We start from the raw sequence: 13,936 nt of genomic DNA, 5'->3' as shown, positions 1-13,936 counted from the left end.
AGCAACGCTAGATCAGAGCTGAGTCTGTGACCTACACCACAGCTCACAGCAACTCTGGATCCTTAACCCACTGAGCGAGGCCAGGGATCAAATGCACATTCTCATGGATACTAGTCGGATTTGTTTCAGCTGCACCGCAATGGGAACTCCCAAACTTACAGTGTCTTAAGCAAGAAATGGAAGTGTCAGAACAGATGGAAGTTGCTGCTGTCATGGCTGAGTTGGGGGGATACGTATGCTGTCTTAATTTATCTCTCTGGCCTTGGGCTCTGCCTCTGTGTGGTTCTCATCCTCAGATAGATGTGCTAAAAGAGAGGTGAAGTGTTCAGCCAATCCCAGGCCCTCACTTAATAGACTGTTCTTGTGCTGGTGACATAGCTCCACAGAGCCTTAGTAGGCTGCCTGACAATGTTATTTTCTAGTCACTTGACTTGCCAAAATCCAGTACAGAGGCTAGCATCTTGTCATGCTGGGGCAGGCAGCTCAGTGAATAACTTTGTCAGTTGGCTCAACAGTTGGAGTTGGACCACAGCTTCTTGTCTCATTTTTTCGTTTTTTTTTTTTTTTTCTGGCTGCACCCATAGCATACAGAAGTTCCCGGGCCAGGGATCGAACCCTTGCCACAGCAGCGATCCAGATCACAGCAGTTACAACATGGATCCTTAATGCACTGAGCCACCTAGGAACTCCCTTGTCTTCTTGTTTTTTTGCTTGTTTGTTTGTTTGTTTGTTTTTATTATAGTTGATTTACAGTGTTCTGTCAATTTCTACTATACAGTAAAGGGACCCAATCATGCATGTATATACATACTTTCTTTTTCTCACATTGTCTTCCATCATGTTCTATCATAAGTGACTAGATACAGTTTGTGTGCTAGACATCAGGTTGTTGTTGTGTTTTGACCAAAAGAGTGGTTTCAGCTCTGCTTCCCACTAAAACATCTTAGCCTTAGGTTATGGAGAGGGAAAACAGACTAGGGAGGTTTCCATGGCAACTGCATCCACTGATGCTGCATCTCAAGCCTGTCATCCAGATTGGTTTGCTAAGGGAGGCTGCTACACTGGGATAGCAGCCTGCCTGGAGGGAAACACCCAGCTCGGCTCAAGAGTTTGGGTTTCCTCCTAGTTCAGGGTCCTCCCAAACACCCCGCTGCAATGGCCAGGCTCCAGCTCGTAGGGCTTAACCCACAGCAGTAGAGGTGAGAGCAAAGTACAGAACACAGTTGTTGCAGTTTGGTGTGATTATTAGACTGGATTTCAGCATTTTCAAATATTTGGCTTGGTTTGTTTTGTTTCCAGCCAAGCAACTTCGGTCTGGAATTTGTCACTTTGTTGGTACATTTCACTCAAGGCGCTGAGCCTGAGGCTGAGGCCCAAGGGCCTCCTTCGCTGACTGTGGTAGGTGACCAGCTTCTGCCTGGGGTGCAGCGACTCTGCTAAAGTCTTTTTTTTTTTTTTTTTTTTTCCGCCTTTTCTAGGGCTGCTTCCGGTTGCATACGGAGGTTCCCAGGCTAGGGGTCTAATCGGTCGGATCTGCTACGCCAGAGCCACAGCAACACGAGATCCAGCTGCGTCTGCGACCTACACCACAGCTCGTGGCAATGCCAGATCCTTAACCCACTGAGCAAAGCCAGGGATCGAATCCTAAACCTCATGGTTCCTAGTCAGATTCGTTAACCACTGCGCCACGATGGGAATTCCCTAAAGTCTTTTGTGTTTCCTTTTTCTTTTTCTTTCTTTTTTTTTTTTTTAAGGTCAGATTCAGCATATGGAAGTCCCCAGGCTAGAGGTCAAATTGGAGCTATAGCTGCCAGCCTAACACCACAGCCATTGCAACTCCAGATCTTAGCAACTCAGGATCTGAGCCTTGTCTGCAACCTACACCATAGCTCACAGCAACTCCAGATCCTTAACCCACTGAGCGAGGCCAGGTGTCAAACCCACATCCTCATGAATCCTAGTCGGGTTTTTTAACTGCTGAGCCACGAAGGGAACTCAAGCCTTTTGTAGCTGCTTCTCCTCAAAATCTCTGCAGGCTCAGCTCTCTGCCCCTTCTCCACCCTTCTCCCCCCATACTCCTAGTAAAAGGGTTCCCACCCTCACTGCCTCAAGGGGTATCCAAGTCACATTTGGGTCTATGGTTCTTATGGGGAGGGAGTGAGGATATATTCTAGAAATTGTCATACTGGAGCCAGAGGGTGGCAGAGCACACCTGTGGCAGGGGCCAGGCATCTCTCCCCCTTATGGTCATAGGTGAGGGTGCCTGTGGCAGAGGCAGATTTCCACTGGTGTGGACTGATGTGGATGCTGGGCACTCGACTGGCACTGACTCTGGGTGCAGGTGATTTGAATTTCCTTTTTCTCTTTTTCAGCCAACCCATGGCATATGGAAGTTCCCAAGCCAAGGATCAAATCTGAGCTGCAGCTGTTCTAACAGAACAAAGAGGAGTTCCCATCGTGGCTCAGCGGTAACAAACCTGACTAGTGTCCATGAGGACACGGTTCGATCCCTGGCCTTCTCAGTGGATTAAGGATCCAGTGTTTCCATGAACTAGTGTAGTTCGAAGACACAGCCTAGATCCCAAGTTGCTGTGGCTGTGGTGTAGGCTGGTCGCCACAGCTCCAATTCGACCCTTAGCCTGGGAACCTCCATATGCCCCAGGTGCGCCTTAAAAAGAAAAAAAAACTTGTTTGGCTCAACCTGGGTTGTGTTCATTCAGCTGTTGGAGAGGCAGGACAGGTGTGGAATGGGAGTGGAAAGCAAGGTCACATAATTACAAAAACCCACCCTGGGCAGAAAGACGATAATTCTCAAAGAAAGGGGTTCGTTTGGCCAGATAGGGCCAGAAGAGTCTCCTAATGTACTCACAGAAGCCAATCATCTATTAATCAGAAATTAAAACTCCATTTAATCTTAAAAAGCCAAAATTATGTTAGGCCATGTTTTGTTGTCACAATACAATAATTTAAGCAATTGAAAGTTTTACTTAAAAATAGTCAAGAATCATTTAACACACTCCAATTATGGAATAAGGCCAAACTGTATATAAGAAAATTCATTACTTGAAATGACTTCAGCTTCATTATTTTTTAAATTTAATTTTATCGGAGAATAGTTGACTTAAAATGTGTATTAGTCTCAGGTGTATAAAAAAGGGAATCAGTCATACATATAAATGTATCCATTCTTTTTTCCCGTATAGGTTATTACAAACTATTGAGTGGATTTTCCTGTGCTATACAGTAGTTCTCGTTATGACTTCATTATTAATCAGGTAAAGTTAAATAAATCAGGAGTTCCCGTCGTGGCGCAGTGGTTAACGAATCCGACTAGGAACCATGAGGTTGTGGGTTCAATCCCTGGCCTTGCTCAGTGGGTTAACGATCCGGTGTTGCCGTGAGCTGTGGTGTAGGTTGCAGACGCGGCTCGGATCCCGCATTGCTGTGGCTCTCGCGGCTCGGATCCCGCATTGCTGTGGCTCTGGCTTAGGCCTGTGGCTACAGCTCTGATTCAGCCCCTAGCCTGGGAACCTACATATGCCGAGGGAGCGGCCCTAGAAATAGCAAAAAAGACAAAAAAAAAAAAAAAAAAAAGTTAAATAAATCAGAATTCTCAAGCATTTAGAATTAAAGAAATATATATATATATATATATATATATATATATATATATATATTTAAAAACCCATGTTTTTAGAGGGAGTTGTTGTTGTGGTGCCTCGGAAGTGAATCCGACTAGTATCTATGAGGAGGGGTTCAATCCCTGGCCTCACCCAGTGGGTTGGGGATCCAGCATTGCTGTGGTATAGGTCGAAGACTGCACTCGGATCCTCCGTTGCTGTGGCTGTAGCTGTGGCCAGCAGCTGTAGCTCCAATTCATCCCTAGCCTGGGAACCTCCATATGCTGCAGGTATGGCCCTAAAAAGCAAAAACCAAAACCAAACAAACACAAAAAACCATGTTTTTAGTCTAAGGGAAGCATAAGGAAGAAATTTGTAAAGATAAGAGCTAAAATAGATGAATTTTAAAAGGAAAAAGTCATAAAATTAAATCAATCCAAAAGCTGTTTCTCTGAAAACAATACAAAACAATAAAAGACACACCTCTAGCAAGTACAATTAAGAAAAATAAATCTATTACACTGAATATTGAAATGAGACAAACTTAGATGCAGAAGATATAACAAATATGAGAAGGCCTTCTACAAATTAATATTGATGTATTTGAAAAGCCAGAGAAAATAAATGATTTTTACATAAATGACCAAAATTAATGCAAAAAGAAGTAGCAAAACTGAAAAGAACCGTAAACTTGGAAGAGCTGAAATTGTCATTGGAAAAAAATGCCTCCAGTGAATATGGTTCGTATTCCAGTTCGACAGTTGTTGGGTGGCTCATTTTTTTTTTTTTTTTTTAATGGTTGCAACATATGGAAGTGTCCAGTGCAGTTTGCCTTGTGTTTGGAAAATGTCTTTCTTATGCTTTGTTCCGTGAGTTTCTAATTACCCTTTCATTGTTATAAGAAGAAACAGATGTGTTAATATGTCTTCTTGACCAGATCCCTACTCTTCCATGTTCTTTTTTTCTTGCTTTCTTTAGGGTTGTACCCTCGACATATAGAATTTCCCAGGCTAGAGGTCAAATTGGAGCTGCAGCTCCCAGGCTACACCACAGCCACAGCAAAGTGGGAGTTGAGCTGTGTCTATGACCTACATCTCAGCTCACAGCAATGCTGGATCCTCAACCCACTGAGCGAGGACAGGAATCAAACCTACATCCTCATGGATGCTAGTTGGATTCGTTTCTCCTGCGCCACAATGGGAACTCCTCTTCCAGGTTCTTACTCATGTTAGCCATTGCTTGGTAAAGAGTCCATTTTTCTTTTTGAAACTTTGGGGGTTTTTTTTAGACTGAGGTTTTCTCATACAGCTTTTTGTTTTTCCTGGAGTTTCTGGTTACTTTCTTGGAGCCAATGCGTTTGTTATATCTTTAATTTTTTTCTGAGTGACTCATCCTACTCGGTCTAAATAAATGGTTGTAGGTAGGGGGAGGGAGTGGGATGGACTGAGAGTTTGGGGTTAGTAGATGCGAACTATTGCATTTAGAGTGAAGAAGCAAAGAGGTCCTGTACAGCACAGGGAACTATATCCAATCACTTGTGATGGAACATGAAGATAATATGGGAAAAAGAATATATATGTATGTGTATGTATGTATAACTGGAGCACATTGCTATACAGCAGAAATTGACAGAACATTGTAAATCAACTATAATAAAAAATTGTATAAATAAATAAATAAATAGTTGTACCCTTCTTCTCCCCGGAACCTCCCCTCCAGGACCCCCATTATCTGATCTGGACCTGGTCGATTTTTGGGCCTGATACATAGCAACCATCAGTACTCCCCTGGCTCACAGCCCCTGTATCTTAGACCCTGCTCTTCACTTGACCAGAAAACCTTCCCTGGTGTTTCCAGTAAAGGAGTGAGTGGGAAGTAAATTTTCTGCAGACTCGCCCCTCTGAATAAATGCTATCACTCTGGTGGACTGTCTTATAGATTTCTTCCTTCCTGTTTTGCTCTCTGGAGCCTTTTTAGAATTAAAAAAAAAAAAAACTCTGGAGGTCTTAAATTTCACAGTGAGATTTCTGGTATGGCTCTTTTTTCACTTATCTTTTTGGTTGGCTCTTTCCCTAGAGCTTCTGAAACTTATTTTTTGGATAAACTCACTCTTTCTGCTTTCTTCATCCTCAGTTTCTGAGAAACCAACTAGTTATATGTCTGGCCTCCCAGATTAAACCTCTATGACTCTTATTTGGGAGTTGAGTTTTCTGTACATCTGTCATTTTGGTTTATTTTTTAAGAGATTTCTGTCTTCCTACCCTTCTGTTGAATTTGTAATTTCAGCAAAGTTTTTCTTTTTTGTATGGCCACACCTGCAGTATATGGAAATTCCTGGGCCAGCGGTTGAATAGGAGCTACAGCTGCAGTCTACACCACAGCCATGGCAAGACCAGATCTGAGCCGAATCTGTGAACTATGCCAAAGCTTGTGGGCAATGCCAGATCCTTAAACCACTGAACGAGGCCAGGGTCAAATTCCCATCCTCATAGAGACATTGGGTCTTTAACCCGCTGAGCCACAATGGGGACATCGAACTTTTTTTTATTTCCAAGAGCTCTAATTTTATGTTTTTTTCCCACAGTACTCCTTCCTTGTTTCATATGTTTTAACTCATATCTCTATGGTAGTACCAATTATTTAAAGTGTTATCTTCTGTTTGATTAATGAGTTCTATCTCTTCTAGGGTTAGTTTTTCCCTGTATTTACTTGTTCTTTCTCTCCCACTTTGCAGGTTTGACTCAAATGTCTGATGAGCTTGGAGCATCTGCTTAATTTGGAAACGAAGAAATCCCAGATTCACTGGGAGTACTGGGTACTGAGGTGACAATTTTCTTTTCTTTTCTTCTTTTTTGCCATTTCTTGGGCCGCTCCCGCGACATATGGAGGTTCCCAGGCTAGGGGTCTAATCAGAGCTGTAGCGAACAGCCTATGCCAGAGCCACAGCAAGGTGGGATCTGAGCCGCGTCTGTGACCTACACCACTGCTCACAGCAATGCCAGATCCTCAACCCACTGAACAAGCCAGGGATTGAACCTGCAACCTCATGGTTCCTAGTCAGATTCGTTAGCCACCGAGCCACTATGGGAACTCCTGAGGTGACAATTTTCTTCTGGATACACATTGCCTTAGGTGAGGCAGACAGACACAATAGAGGCCATCGCTCTGCAGGGAGCTCAGAAGAGGAGGGTTTTACTTGGATCGGTGATGCTGCTCCAGCTACTTTAGTTCTCCTTGGAGAGTACTTTTAAGGTCTTTAGAAAAAAAAAAATTTTTTTTTCTGTGTTTGGGGGTTAAACACCTGGTTTTAAGGTGCCATGTATCGAAAAGTAGAGGAGAATTATGGGGGAGGAGTGATTTTCATATCTAGGTTTCTAACTAGCCCTGGGTTCAGCCTCACTTCACGCCCCCTGTGGGATCTGAAGGCTCTTCAGGCCCCTCTGAGGTTCACTCTCACCCCAAAGCCTGCAGTGCAGTCCCAACCCATATTCTAGTTTCCAGAGCATCTGCTTCATCACTGAGCCTGCTACACACTTTTTGTTTTTCAGAACTTTCTTAAACTCCCTACTTTGTTGATGACACCCCTTCCTAGTCTCTTTATTGTTCAAGGTTTTTGTTATTTATTTATTTTTTTGGCCATGCCTGCAGCATGGGGAAATTCTTGGGCCAGGTATTGAACCTGTGCCACAGTGGCAACCTGAGCCACTGCAGTAACAACACTGGATCCTTAACCCACTGTGCCACCAGGGAACTTCTATTGTTAAAGTTTTAAAGACATTATTGCCATTTTTTTTCTTTTTAGGGCCACACATGTGGCATACAGGCATATGGAAGTTCCCAGGCCAGGGGTTGGAATCAGAGCTGCAGGTGCTGGCCTATGCCATAGCCACAGTCAGGCCAGATCCTTGAACCACTAAGCAAGGCCAGGGATTGAACCTGCATCCTCATGGATACTAGTCAGGTTCTTAACCCACTGAGCCACAGTGGGAACTCCTAAAGATATTATTTATTAGGATTTTAATGCAGATCTTATACATTTATGCACTCAGTCTGCCACCTGACACTGAAATTCTTCCATTTCTTTCAGTAACCAAGAAATAATTCCATTGCTGCTTCCCCGGAAGAAATGGAAAGAATGTTCTGAGTTGCAGGCAGTTTCAATGGTAAGAATGAATGGATGGTGGAAATTCACGCAAGATGAGACTGTTTCTCTTCTCCTGGTTCCCATTGTGGCCCCTTAAGAGATCAGATCAGGGAGAACCATTGCCTTTCCCGCAGCTGCTTTACACATACTGGGTTTCTTTTCTCCCCCACCGATGTAGACCTGATCTTGTCACTAATATTTTCCTTAATGAATGCTTTTTATGTGCCATGTATAAGACACACATCGTTTTATTTAATCCTAGCCACCCTACAGGTTATTATCTATCTATTTATTTATTTTGCTTTTTAGGGCTGCACCTGTGGCATATGGAAGTTCCCAGACTAGGGGTCAAATCAGGTCTACAGCTGCTGGCCTACACCACAGCCAGGGCAATGCAGGATCCGAGCCATGTCTGCCACCTACACCATAGCTCACAGCAATGCCAGATCCTTAACCACTGAGTGAGGCCAGGAATTAAACCCACATCCTCATGAATCCTAGTCAGATTCGTTACCAGTGAGACAGGATGGGAACTTAGTGAGGTTAAGTATTATACCCAGGTTCACACAGCTAATAAGTAGACATAGAATTTCAGCCACTACTGTTTCCATGCCCTCCCACTTTCCACTGTGTATAAGAATTCATATTAAGGAGTTCCCATTGTGCTCAGTGGGTTACAAACCCAACTAGCATCCATGATGATGCGCGTTTGATCCCTAGCCTCAATCAGTGGGTTAAGGATCTGGCAATGCTGTGGCTGTGGTGTAGGCTGGCAGCTGTAGCTCTGATTTGACCCCTAGCCTGGGAACTTCCATATGCTGTAGGTGCAGCCATAAAAAAGAAAAAAAAAAAAGAATTTATACTAATGAGTAAGAATTCATCTCCTCATCCCTCCCCCACCCCCTCCCCACTCCTGCAGTCTGAGGCATTGTGGTATAGTAGGAAATGTACTGATTAGGAGCTAGAAAAGTTGGATTTCGTGATGTCACCTTGGGTCAATTGCTAGACTTTCCTGGCCCTTAACTTTCCTCATCCATTAGGAAAGTATAATAAATAAAATCAGCTCTGTCTTCACCACAGGATGCAGGAGTGTCACACAAGAACGTATGTAAAAAGGCTCTGTGGGAGAGTTCCCATCGTGGCACAGTGGAAACAGGTCCGACTAGGAATCATGAGGTTGTGGGTTCGATCCTTGGCCTCCCTTAGTGAGTTAAGGATCCGGCGTTGCTGTGAGCTGTAGTGTGGGTCGCAGAGGCGGCTTGGAACCCACGTTGCTGTGGCTGTGGTGTAGGTTGGCAGTTGTAGCTCCGATTAGACCCCTAGCCTAGGAACCTCCATATGCTGAGGAGTGGCTCTAGAAAAGGCCAAAAAAAAAAAAAAAAAAGGGGGGGGGGTCCTTAGATAATCAGAGCAACAGCTCACACCTGTACAGTCCTTTGTAATTTGGCAAGTGTGATAACATCGTGAAACAGTCGCTGTTTTCCAAATGAAAACGGTGACCAAGAGTAAACCAACTATAATGGAAAAAACAAAAATCATATAAAAAATTAATTAATTAATTGAAAATTTTTAAAAGAGTAATTGAGGATCATACAGCGTATCCTGGGCAGAACTGAAACCTCGCTTTTATTACTCTGAATTCTATTCTTTTCCCATACTGTAATGCTGCCACCTTATTTGCAAGAAGGTTCTTTAATTATTGAGCATATGAATTTCTTCACAGAATTGACTCATTGAAAATCCTGGTCTTTTCTAAGAGTTCTCTTATGTCACAGTGGGTTAAGGATCCAGCATTGTTGCTATGGTGGCTTGGGTTGCTGCTCTGGCATAGGTTCAATTCCTGGCCTGGAAATTTCTTTATGCCATGGGTGGAGGCAAAAAAAATTTTTTTAATTAAAATAAATAAAATTCTAGTCTTTCTATTCATGATTTTATTTATATACCACTTAGCTATTGCATTAAGTAGATAATGATAAATAAATGATGTAAATTATTTACTACTCATTTATTACTTTTTTTTTTTTTTTTTTTTTTTTTTGGTCTTTTTTAGAGCTGCACCCGTGGCATATGGAAGTTCCCAAGACAGGGGTCAAATTGGAGTTGCAGCTGCCAGCCTACCCCCCAGCCTACCCCTACCCCTGGAGTCTGAGCCGCATCTGTGACCTACACCATAGCTCATGGCAACAACAGAGCCTTAACTCCTTCATTTATTACTTTTGTTCCCTTTTTTTTTTGCCACATGTGCAGTGCCTTGATGTGGGATCTCAGTTCTCAGACCAGGAATCAAACCTGGGCCACAGCAGTGAAAGCACCGAGTCCTAAACACTAGACTGCTGAGTGGATGGACCAGTAGTCGGATGATATTTTCAACAGAATAAAGAACCAGCCTGCATCCTAAGTATCCATGGAATGTTTTTCAAAAACATTCCACAGAGTTCCTGCTGTGGCCCGGTGGGTAAAGAATCCAGCTTCAGCAGCTCCAGTCACTGTGGAGGAGTGGGTTTTATCCCCAGCCCTGCACAGTGGGCTAAAGGATCTGGCATTGCCACAGCTGCAGCCATAGGTGACAGGTACAGCTCGATTTCAGTCCCTGGCCCAGAAACTTCCATGTGCTGTGGGAGTGGCCACTAAAAAAAATTAATTAATTAAAAAAAAATTTCAGCAAGTAACATAATATTTACATGCTCTCTGGCTTTAGAATACATCACTGCCGAACAGGCATAAATCCTCCAAACTGATCTCTGTGCGGTCCTGTTTGAGGAGACCACACAAATCTTCTATCCATAGGGCCCATTTGTCTAGATTGTGTCCTAGCCACAATACAAGCTTTCTTGTAGATTCCAGAGGAAACAAGCCAGCAAGCTCAGGGCACATGGCACAAAAGGAAAGACAGCAGACTGGGGCTGAGAAAAAGCAGGGAGAGAGGCAGAGGGAGAAAGCAAAGTCAGAAAATTGGAAGCAGGAGTTCCGTCATGGCTCAGTGGTTAACGAATCCGACTAGGAACCATGAGGTTGTGGGTTCGATCCCTGGCCTTGCTCAGTGGGTTAAGGATCCGGCATTGCCCTGAGCTGTGGTGTAGGTTGCAGACATAGCTCAGATGTGGATCAGATGTGGCTCGGATCCCACATTGCTGTGGCTCTGGCGTAGCCCGGCCGCTACAGCTCCAATTGGACCCTTAGCCCAGGAACCTCCATATGCCAAGGGTGCGGCCCTAGAAAATGCAAAGAGACAAAAAAAAAAAAAAAAAAAGCGGAAGCAAAGAGCAGAAAGACATTCTGTATTCTCAGCCTTGGCATCACCCTCAGATGGGTAGATGCACAGGAAAGAGAAAAGGGTGCCAATTAATATTCGTGTTGCAGAAGACAGAATCAAGAGTTTCTATGAAGAGAGGTAGTTAACTCTCTGCACACAGAGCAGAGAAGCTAACCAGCTTTTCTTGACTGTCTGCTGGTCGGACTAGTGAGCGCCATGACCTCTATAGGTGCCATCACTGCAGAGAATTTGCCGGTGGCCAGGCCTAACTTTTCCCCATGCCCCCAGGAGCCTAGGCTGCCTCACCCACCTGCTGAGGCCACAGTGACATCAGCGACCAGCTGGACCACTTAGATCATTTCGCAAGAAGAATTAGGTTCAGTGTAGAAGTTGACAATTCCACCGCTCTCTATGTGCAACAGATCCTGCATTCATCTAAATTAAGAATCAGAAGTGTTCCCAAAAAATCAGAGCATGTGGTGCAGCAGCCTGAGGATCTGGCATAGGCTCTGCAGTGGCTTGGGTCACTGCGGAGGCATGGGTTTGATCCCCAGCCTGGAGCAGTGGTTTAGGGATCCAGCCTTGCCACAGCTGTGACATAGGTCACAGCTGTGGCTGGTATTTGATCCTTGGCCTGGGAATTTCTATATACCTCATATGTGGCCAAAAAAAATTTTTTTAATTAGAATCTGGAAATTGGTTGATTGAGGGGAGTATAACCTCGTTGTAGAAACCACACACACACAAAAAAGAAAACTTATTTTGGAGAAATCATCCGCAGTCCCATAAATTCAGAGAAAGAAGTTACATTCTTTTAAAGAGTAATTTATGGGAGTTCCCTGGTGGCTTAGTGGGTTAAAGTTCCTGGGTTGTCACTGCTGTGGCACAGATTTAGTCTCTGGCCTGGGAACTTCTGCATGCCTCAGGGGGAAAAAAAAGAGTAATTTATGTATAACTAGGCTCTAAATTTTCATGAGAGTCATATAAAAAGAAACTGTCAAACCACCAAGGACTGCCAAGAACTCACCCTCCAGACAGGATCACAGGATAATAACTCTGTTCTTAAATCTCTATGTACCCTTTTTTTTTAAGTAAAGCTTTTAATTTAGACTACAGAATTCTAAACAGTAGTTTGTATGATAAAAAAAAAATCATAAACAAGCTGTGACATGGGAAAAGAGAAAGCTGTGCGTGTTAAAGAGGACTTGCTCAATTCCAGATTCACTCCTGATCTTTAGGAAATGTACTCTGTCTTCATGTAGTGGTAGTGGTTTGTGTCTGCAAACTATTTTTTTTTTTTTTTTTTTGGCTTTTTAGGGCCGCACCCGTGGCATATGGAAGTTCCCAGGCCAGGGTTGGAATTGGAGCTACAGCTGCTGGCCTACGCCACAGCAACAGCAATGTGGGATCCAAGCCACATCTTGGACCTACACCTCAGCTCACAGCAACGCTGGATCCTTAACCCACTGAGTGGGGCCAGGGATCGAACCTGCATCCTCATGGGTACTACTAGTCAGGTTCATTACTGCTGAACCACAACAGGAAGTCCCTCTACATACTGTTTTGCATTCTGCTTTACTCACTGTATATCATTTTTTGTATATATGCCCCTAAACTAATTTTCCAAGCTGCCATTTCCCCTAGTCCTTTTTTTTTTTTTTTTTTTTTTTTTTTTTTTTTGGCCATACCTGTGGCATGCGGAAGTTCCCAGGCCAAGGATTAAAACCATGCCACAGCAGTGACCCAAGCCATAGCAGTGACAACACCAGGTCCTTAACCCACTGTGCCACCAGGGCACTCCTCCCCCACCCCACTCCATTTTGAATTCCACACTCTTATCAGTTTTGTTCTAGCCATGTCACTGGCCTGCTTAGTAGATTGTCTTGGTTCTCCGTTGTCCTTAGAATCTAAACCAAACTCACAGAGCACCTTTGGAGTTGGCCTCTCCACTTCGGCCCCTTCCACTGCACTGGATGCAGGGTATAAATGCAGACCTGATAAGCACTGCAGGAGTTCTCTCTGGGATAGATATCCAGCTTAGTACTCCCATAGCCCTTCCCCACACTTGGCACTTTGCAGCTTGCTGTTTTTGCTGGTCTAACTGGTATAAAATACTTATGGGTGAGTCATGCTTGCCTTTGCTTTGCGCCTCTCATCACTGCTTGCTCACAAACTGTACCATCTTCTCTTGGAGCACCCGTCATTTTCTTCCTGATTTGCATTAGATCCTTGTCAGGTTTAGATATGGCAAAAACCTTCTCTTGGGCCTGTCCATACTTCATCCACAGTCTGGATGCAACTAGTATAGAGAATAGAGAATAGTATAGAGAATAAATCCCTAATTAATTAATTTATTTATTTTTTGGCTGCCTCGAGGCATATGGAGTTCCCGGGCTAGGGATCCAATCTGAGTGTCAGTTGTGACCTAAGCTGATGCTGCAGCAACACTGGATCCTTAACCGACTGTGGTGGGCTGGAGATCTAACCTGCATCACAGAGCTCCAGAGATGCCATCCATCCCATTGCACCACAGCAGGAACTCTGAGATATTCCCAATTTTGATGAAAGTAAATGAACACATTTCTTGCCTGAATGTATTTGTGAGCCTCTTCCAAGATCATTAAATCTCCTCTATGAAGTTAGTCACCATCTCCTCTAGGATCTTGAAAGACTTTATTCTCTCTTCTTTTATTTTATTCTCTTTAAAGAATTGCTTTAGATGTTCTGTCTTGTTTCCTGAAATCTGACCTCTCTGAGGTAAGAACCGGCCGTGATTCATCTCTGAATCCCTAGTGCACTCTGACTCATGGTAGATCCGTGTTGGTGGAATGAATAAGTGACCTATGTCGTTATCTTTGTGGAATTCCAGTAAGTCATTTCCTCTCAAGCCTACCGTGCCTTAGTAGTGAGCCTTGCGTT

At 43.8% G+C, this 13,936-nt stretch overlaps 1 long non-coding RNA gene across 2 annotated transcripts in view; it reads left to right on the top strand.

Annotated features, from left to right (window-relative positions):
- LOC110257418 (uncharacterized) overlaps positions 1-13,936 on the top strand; it is a 53,099-nt gene that overhangs the window by 18,567 nt on the left and 20,596 nt on the right. For both annotated transcript variants that reach the window (XR_014832761.1, XR_014832762.1), the window contains 2 exons: positions 6,355-6,443; positions 7,708-7,783. This is a non-coding gene — a long non-coding RNA (uncharacterized LOC110257418). The remainder of the gene's footprint in view (positions 1-6,354; positions 6,444-7,707; positions 7,784-13,936) is intronic.

This window comes from Sus scrofa, chromosome 17, assembly GCF_054392235.1.
Source record: "Sus scrofa isolate SSC_HxYL_T2T_F1_AM1 chromosome 17, Sscrofa_HxYL_maternal_Yorkshire_Landrace_v2.0, whole genome shotgun sequence".
Taxonomy (NCBI): Eukaryota; Metazoa; Chordata; class Mammalia; order Artiodactyla; family Suidae; genus Sus; species Sus scrofa.
Note: the sequence above shows the minus strand (reverse complement) of the source record. Positions and strands in the feature narration are given on the sequence as shown.